Genomic DNA, 6,977 nt, shown 5'->3' with positions numbered 1-6,977 from the left:
TAGATTTAAAAGAAATCTACTGTATTTTTACTATTGTAAAATAGGAAATAGATACTTGATCTTACTTTCATTATTATTATTTCACTAAATGGTTCATTTTGATTAATTTTAATCTATTTTTTCAGAATTGTATGGTAATTTTAATCTCACCATTAATATTGTCTACCCAGCTGACACATACATATCCCTTTCATATGTGAGGAATAGATAAATAAATAATTTTGACATAAGATTATCATACTTCTCAGGTTGAGAAATTTTTTAATGTAATTTTAATGTCAATAATTCCAAACATCCATTGCAAGAAGGAAGAGATGCTTAGGAGGAAGGAGGTAGGCCTAAGACAATGGGCTGTCCAAAGACAGCCTTTCAAAAGGAAAGAGACATTCCCATTGGCTGGGTTTCCATCAAACTCTCTTTTATTCCCCAGTCCAGTCCAGTTTTATTTAAAATAAAGGAAAACTATTGTTGTTTTTGGGCTTCCCTGGTGGCTCAGATGGTAAAGCGTCTGTCTGCAATGCAGGAGACTCGGGTTTGATCCCTGGGTCGGGAAGATCCCCTGGAGAAGGAAATGGCAGCCCACTCAGTACTCTTGCCTGGAAAATCCCATGGATGGAGGAGCCTGGTGGGCTACAGTCCATGGGGTCATACAGAGTAAACTTAGTCAGAAAGAGAAAAACAAATATCATATATTAACACGTATATATGGGATCTAAAAAATGGTACCAATGAACCTAATTGTAGGGCAGCAGTAGAGATGCTCACATAGAGAACAGATTTGTGGACGCAGTAGGAAAAGAAGAGGGTTGGACAAATTCAGAGAATAGCATGGAAACATAAACATTACCATATGTAAAATAGATAGGTAATGGGAATTTGCTGTGTGATGCAGGGAGCTCAACCTGCTGCTCTGTGACAACCTAGAGGGGTGGGATGGGATGGGTGGTGGGAGGGAAGTTCAAGAGGGAGCGGACCTATGGCTGATTTATGTTAATGTATGGCAGAAACCAACACAACACTGTAAAGCAATTATCATTCAATGTGGGAGAGGGAGAGGGTGGGATGATTTGGGAGAATGGCATTGAAACATGTATATCATATATGAAACGAGTCGCCAGTCCAGGTTCGATGCACGATACTGGATGCTTGGGGCTGGTGCACTGGGACGACCCAGAGGGATGGTATTGGGAGGGAGGAGGGAGGAGTGTTCAGGATGGGGAACACGTGTATACCTGTGGCAGATTCATTTTGATATATGGCAAAACCATACTATATTGTAAAGTTAAATAAAATAAAATTAAAAAAAATCAAAATAAAAATATTAGTTTTTAATTATAAATTATTTCCTATTTCTAGACATTTTTCAGATAATACAGACCTGCAAGGAATGAAAAATCCTTCTTCATTACCTAACTCTTAACTGCCTAAAAGTAAATACTTTTAAATGCAGAAGAATTAAAGTTCTCAAAAAATAACCTAGAGTCACTTTGCATATTATATGTTCAGTTGGTATTTATGGAGTGCTAGACATGGAGTATCTGACTCTGCTAGACTCAGAGATGGAAAAAGAGAACAAGATGGGTTCAGTTTCTGTCATCATGGAGTTAACAATTAAGTAGGGGTCATGGAAAAGCAAACCTGGTGCTAAGCATGACATCACACAATGGGAAATCGCAGGGGCACCATCAGAGGAGAGAAAGGAGGTCTAAGCTGAGACTGAGAGCAGGAGTGAGCTGGACAATTGGTGCGGGGGTGGAGTGGTTATGTTTTATTATAGTACATATATAAAAAGTCACTCATATAATCAATTTTAGCAAATCTTGTTTTGGAGTCTTTCTGTAAATGTCTTATCTGCCCATTAAAACATTGGTTGAACTGATGGTTGGTTGATAAAGTTTTCCACCTACACAGCATCCAACTTCTATCATTTTTAGTGGCACCAGCCATGGTAAACCAGCCACCTGTCAAAGCTGCCTAATGATCCAAACCTACCTCCATCTGTAAAACACATAATATAAAACTGAATTAGATATGGTCATAAAATTATTCTGTTTCATCTATACAAGTTTCAAACGTATTAGAAGCAGGAAAACACATGTATTCTTTTGTATGCCCCAGCACAGTATTATTCAATTTTTTTTTACTGCAACCCACAGAAAAAAATACATTGTACTTTGGGATCCAATATGTACATATATAATGCACTCTGATGTTTTGTATTTCATCCTATTTCATTTTCTTTAAAAATACATGCTAATTGTGACCCACCAAATGGATTTTATGACCCTAAATTGATTTCCTTATGGGTCTTAACCCACAACTTGAAAAATACTTCTCTAATATTTGTAGTACAGTGTGGGGCACAGATTTAGGGGTCAGTTAAAAAATAAACCCTCTTCTTAATTGATCTGTTTAATCAGAATGTTACTTCAGCCACACAGGAGGGAAGGCCTTTGAACTCCCAGCTTACATTATCTGGTATATAAGGAATATAGGAAAACTAAAGGGGCCAGAGCCATTCTTCCCAGAATTGTGATTTTCATCCATTACCCCTAGCATGAAGTCGAAGCAAGGAGTAGAATGGAAAAGGCCAATGGTCCTGAGTCAGATCTTCACAGCATCACTTCTTTTGTGTTGCTTGAAGTGTTTTGATGGAAAACAAAGTCAAATATAGATGATTTGGTTATTTTCTGTCATTTTAAATTTTGCATATTTATTCCATTTTGCTTTATGAATTTATATAACAATATCTGGAGCCTGGGGAACACACAGAGGAAGTGATTATATCTGTAGAAATGAGAGATGGGTGCAAAAGCAGCAGAACAGAATAGATGGGTGATTTGGGCAGGTTTATCAGAATAAATCAGTAAAGACCCTTGAGGAATTTTTCTAACATTGCTGGTGAGGAAAGAGAGGCAGGGCACTGTACAGAGACCAGCATTAGCACAATCTCAATATGAGGGTACTCGCAGGAGGATTAGATACTCTGGCTGACAGGACAGGAGCCAAAAAGCAGAAGGATCAAAGATAATGTCTTACACAATTAGCTGACTGGTGGTGACAAAAAAAAGGAACTCAAAATGAGGAGGGCTCAGAGGTTTGGGGAGGAAAATATTGCATTTGGCTTTAGACATGCCAGTGTCAGAATCATTTAAATAAACCATCTTGGGTAAAATGACAAAATCAATGGAAAATTAAATCCAGTGAAAATTATATAAAACTGTTACTACTGTAAATTCCTTTATATACTGTCTCATGGAATTACTTATGAAATGAATTCAAGTAGACTGGCATAAGAGTACTGTCACAAGCATTAAAATCTGGCTCCAAGAATGTGAATATCAGCGATGATAAATGACAATGTATTGGAAATAGGGAGTTGTCTAAAGGTGTGGTTGGTGCAAAGGTTAGTCTTGTTTAACAACATTATTAATGAGCTAGAAGATAAATTAGCAGATGATACATAAGAAAGATGAGAAGAATAACACAAGTGGATGGATGAGGATACATTTAAATTATATTTGGAAGATGATTCTATTCGTGGATAATTTATAAAGAACACAAATATTCAATGGCTGGGGAGAACATCTGGAAAGTTACAAAGACAAAATAGGTATGGAGGTAAATAGGTATTACATTTAACTTAATTTATAGCAAGAAATAAGAAAACTGAAATTAATACATTACAAAGAGGTAATTTTTCCAAAACTCTGCAGTAATATTTTTCTTCCACAGGCCCTTGGCAGTCTGGCAGTCTGTGTAACATTAGTAATAATTGCTGAGGAATACAGAGCAACAGGTGACCAAAAAAAAAAAACAAAAAACCAAAAAACCACACTTGGCCAGCCAGACTGATTAGTAATTTCCATATCTTTTAAAACTCAGGTAAAAGTCATGATCGTATAAACGTGCAGATCCAAAATGAAAAAATAAAATTGAAATATGAGATCTGTAGCCCTTATTTTTCTCCTCGCATTTTGGATGGTTGTATGCATCCAGTGAAATGTTGCTAAGGCTACAGGCTGTCATGACAGTGAAAATTTCCCTCTGAACGTGAGAAGTATTCTCTAAGGAAATCTTTCATTTAAAAGTAGTCCTGGGGTACAAACTAGATAACGTCATTTTTTATCTTTGTTCTATTTTTTATGAATTATCTTTCCCGATTACCAAATAACATTTATTGTAAAAAATGATTTAAAAAAAACACACAAGTAATTTAAATTACTCATGATAATAGCATCATTTAAGTTTACCCAGAGTTAACCTTTTAGTCTGTATTCTTCCAATCTATTTTCTATGCTCATAGAAACAAAATAAAATTGGGAACACATTACAAATGTTGTTTTGTAAACTTTTTCACTTAATAATAAATGATGAGAAGTTCTTATGTTTTTAAATTGTCTCTGATAACATGACTTTCATCACATGAATGTGCCATACTTTATTTAATAGCATTTTGTGTTGTATATAAGTTGCTTCTCATTTTTAGTGTTATAAATAACATTGATGAACATCTTTGCACCTAAACCTTTGTTTATCTGATTTATTATAAATCTAAAGGATATAATTCCTAGGAGTAGAACTGCTGGATCAGAGAGTATTAATGCTTTTTTTATAGCATGAAAATATATTAATATTCCTTCCATAAAAGTTTCACTGGGGCATGAAGTGCCTGTTTAACCTCCTCCCTCTCTGCATGGCTACACAGTGAGGAGATATTTACATACCACATAATAATAATATTGTCTTATATGTGTTTAGTGTTCACATTTTTGCAAAATATTTTCTAATTTGGCTCCAAGTATATTGTACATCATGACTGATCCCCAAAGACTAGTTAATGTTTTCTCAGAGAAGAACAATGTTTAACTAAAAGAAATTTCTGTATTTGACACATCCAAAAACAATCTATGCATCTGAGCCAGGGCCATGTAGTCACAGGGATGCAAACTTGAGATAGGAAAGAGGCCTGGGAATATCTTGTCTTGGCAGAGAAATCAAGTATCTGGTCTAGGAAGAGATGGATTGGTCAGACCAGCAGCAGATACCTGGCAGAGGCCCAGCGGATGCAGGGATACATAACCAGTGGTTAAGCAGAAATCAGAATATACTTGGAGGGAAAACACAGTGACCTTGAATTTCTATAGACTTAATTGATCTATGAAATAGGCATCATAATTGCAGTCATAATATAAGCCCAAATATTCATTTGAAGATTAAATGAGATAATGTTTTTGAGAGTACTTTGCACATTTTAAAACCACTATAGAAAAGCTAGTTATTATCAGGCTGAAGGGAAATGCAATGAGGTGACAATCAGATAAACGATCTGCGATGTCATATTTGACAGGCTTTACATTTTAATTTTTAATTCTTCAATTTTTATATAACATCTATAAATGTTATTATTTTCTGATTGCAGAAGTACTACATGTCTACTACCAGCACAAAGAAAAAAATTAAAATGACCTTCTTTTTTAACCGTCCTGTGATAACCCTGTTAAATGTGTGTGTGTGCGGGCCCACGCGTACTCAGTTGCTCAGTCGTGTCCGACTCTTCGCAACCCCATGGACTGTAGCCTGCCAGTTTCCTCTGTCGGTGGAATTCTCCAGGCAAGAATACTGGAGTGGGTTGCCACTTCCTCCTCCAGGGGATGTTCCTGACCCAGGGACAGAACCTGTATCTCCTACATTGACAGGTGAATTCTTTACCATTGAGCCACCTGGGAAGCCCAACCTTGTTAAATGCTTGGCTCAAATTCCATGTTTCCTATTTATTAGAGAAGGCAATGGTAACCCACTCCAGTACTCTTGCCTGGAGAATCCCATGGATGGAGGAGCCTGGTGGGCTGCAGTCCATGGGGTCGCTAAGAGTCAGACACGACTGAACGACTTTACTTTCACTTTTCTGCACTGGAGAAGGAAATGGCAACCCACTCCAGTGTTCTTGCCTGGAGAATCCCAGGGATGGGGGAGCCTGGTGGGCTGCTGTCTATGGGGTCACACAGAGTCGGACACGACTGAAGTGACTTAGCAGCAGCAGCAGCAGAGGTGTGACCTTGGTAAATTATCTCAGGGAAATAAGAATGGTAATAATAATAATGCTTTTCAATTATTGTATACTTATCATTGCCAGTGCTGCAATCATTACTTCATTTGGATTAATTCATCTCATACTTACACCTTATGAAGTAGACCTTGTAATCATCCCCATTTTACAGATGAGGAAGCTAGGCTTAGCAAGGTTCTCTGTGCTATACAGTAGGTCCTGGTTGGTTATCTAGTTTATACATACTAGGATGTATATGTTAATCCCAAACTCCTAGCTTACTCTTTCCCCACTTTCCCCTTTGGAAACCATAGTTTGTTTTCCATGTCTGTGAATCTCTTGCTGTCCTAGGCAAAGCTGTTCTCAGTTCACATGCTGTTAAAAATCTATCAATATTTATGCTATTCCAAAGAGAATACCACAACTTTACAGGTGCTTTCCATCTGAGCAAGTTTGAGAACATGTGTGTTTGTGTTTGGCACTTCATATTGCACACACACAATACGTTTTTCTCCCAGGAAAATTGTCCTTAGTTCATATGAAATTAAATATATCAGCATTTCATAATACATTACAAAGAATACCATAGATTTTCAGGTGCTTTCCATCTGGACAAATCTGTGTGGGTAGATGATGAAATTTTCTATAGGGTTTCTCCTAGCTCCTTTTGAAATTCTTCATTTTTTAAAGTGTTTCCTTAAATTGTTCCTTCTGCTCATCCTCCTCTTGCCATTTTTTAAAAACCCAGTTTCAGCTCTTTTATCCTGCCATCATCTGTTCTGTATGCAGCCAACTCAGGAGGGTTGTTTTGCTATGAGTAGAGTATAACACATGTAGGAAGGGCTGGATGTTTTCCAGTACCTCAGTACTGCTAGACTGTTCTACCATTTAGCTCAGGGCTCAGTCCTGGGAACTTGATTGAAGGTCT

At 37.1% G+C, this 6,977-nt stretch overlaps 1 long non-coding RNA gene across 1 annotated transcript; it reads right to left on the bottom strand.

Annotated features, from left to right (window-relative positions):
* Positions 1-1,745: 1,745 nt before the first annotated feature.
* Positions 1,746-5,800, bottom strand: LOC147366859 (uncharacterized). The gene is made up of 2 exons (XR_015169502.1): positions 2,551-5,800; positions 1,746-1,998 (listed from the first exon to the last, which is right to left on the bottom strand). It is a non-coding gene; the product is annotated as an uncharacterized LOC147366859 (long non-coding RNA).
* Between the last annotated feature and the right edge of the window lie 1,177 nt (positions 5,801-6,977).

Source organism: Bos grunniens, chromosome 8 (assembly GCF_055505025.1).
Source record: "Bos grunniens cultivar Pamir isolate PY7600 chromosome 8, Bosgru_T2T1.0, whole genome shotgun sequence".
Classification (NCBI taxonomy): domain Eukaryota; kingdom Metazoa; phylum Chordata; class Mammalia; order Artiodactyla; family Bovidae; genus Bos; species Bos grunniens.
The sequence above is the reverse complement of the archived record's forward strand: the minus strand, read 5'-3'. Positions and strand labels throughout refer to the sequence as shown.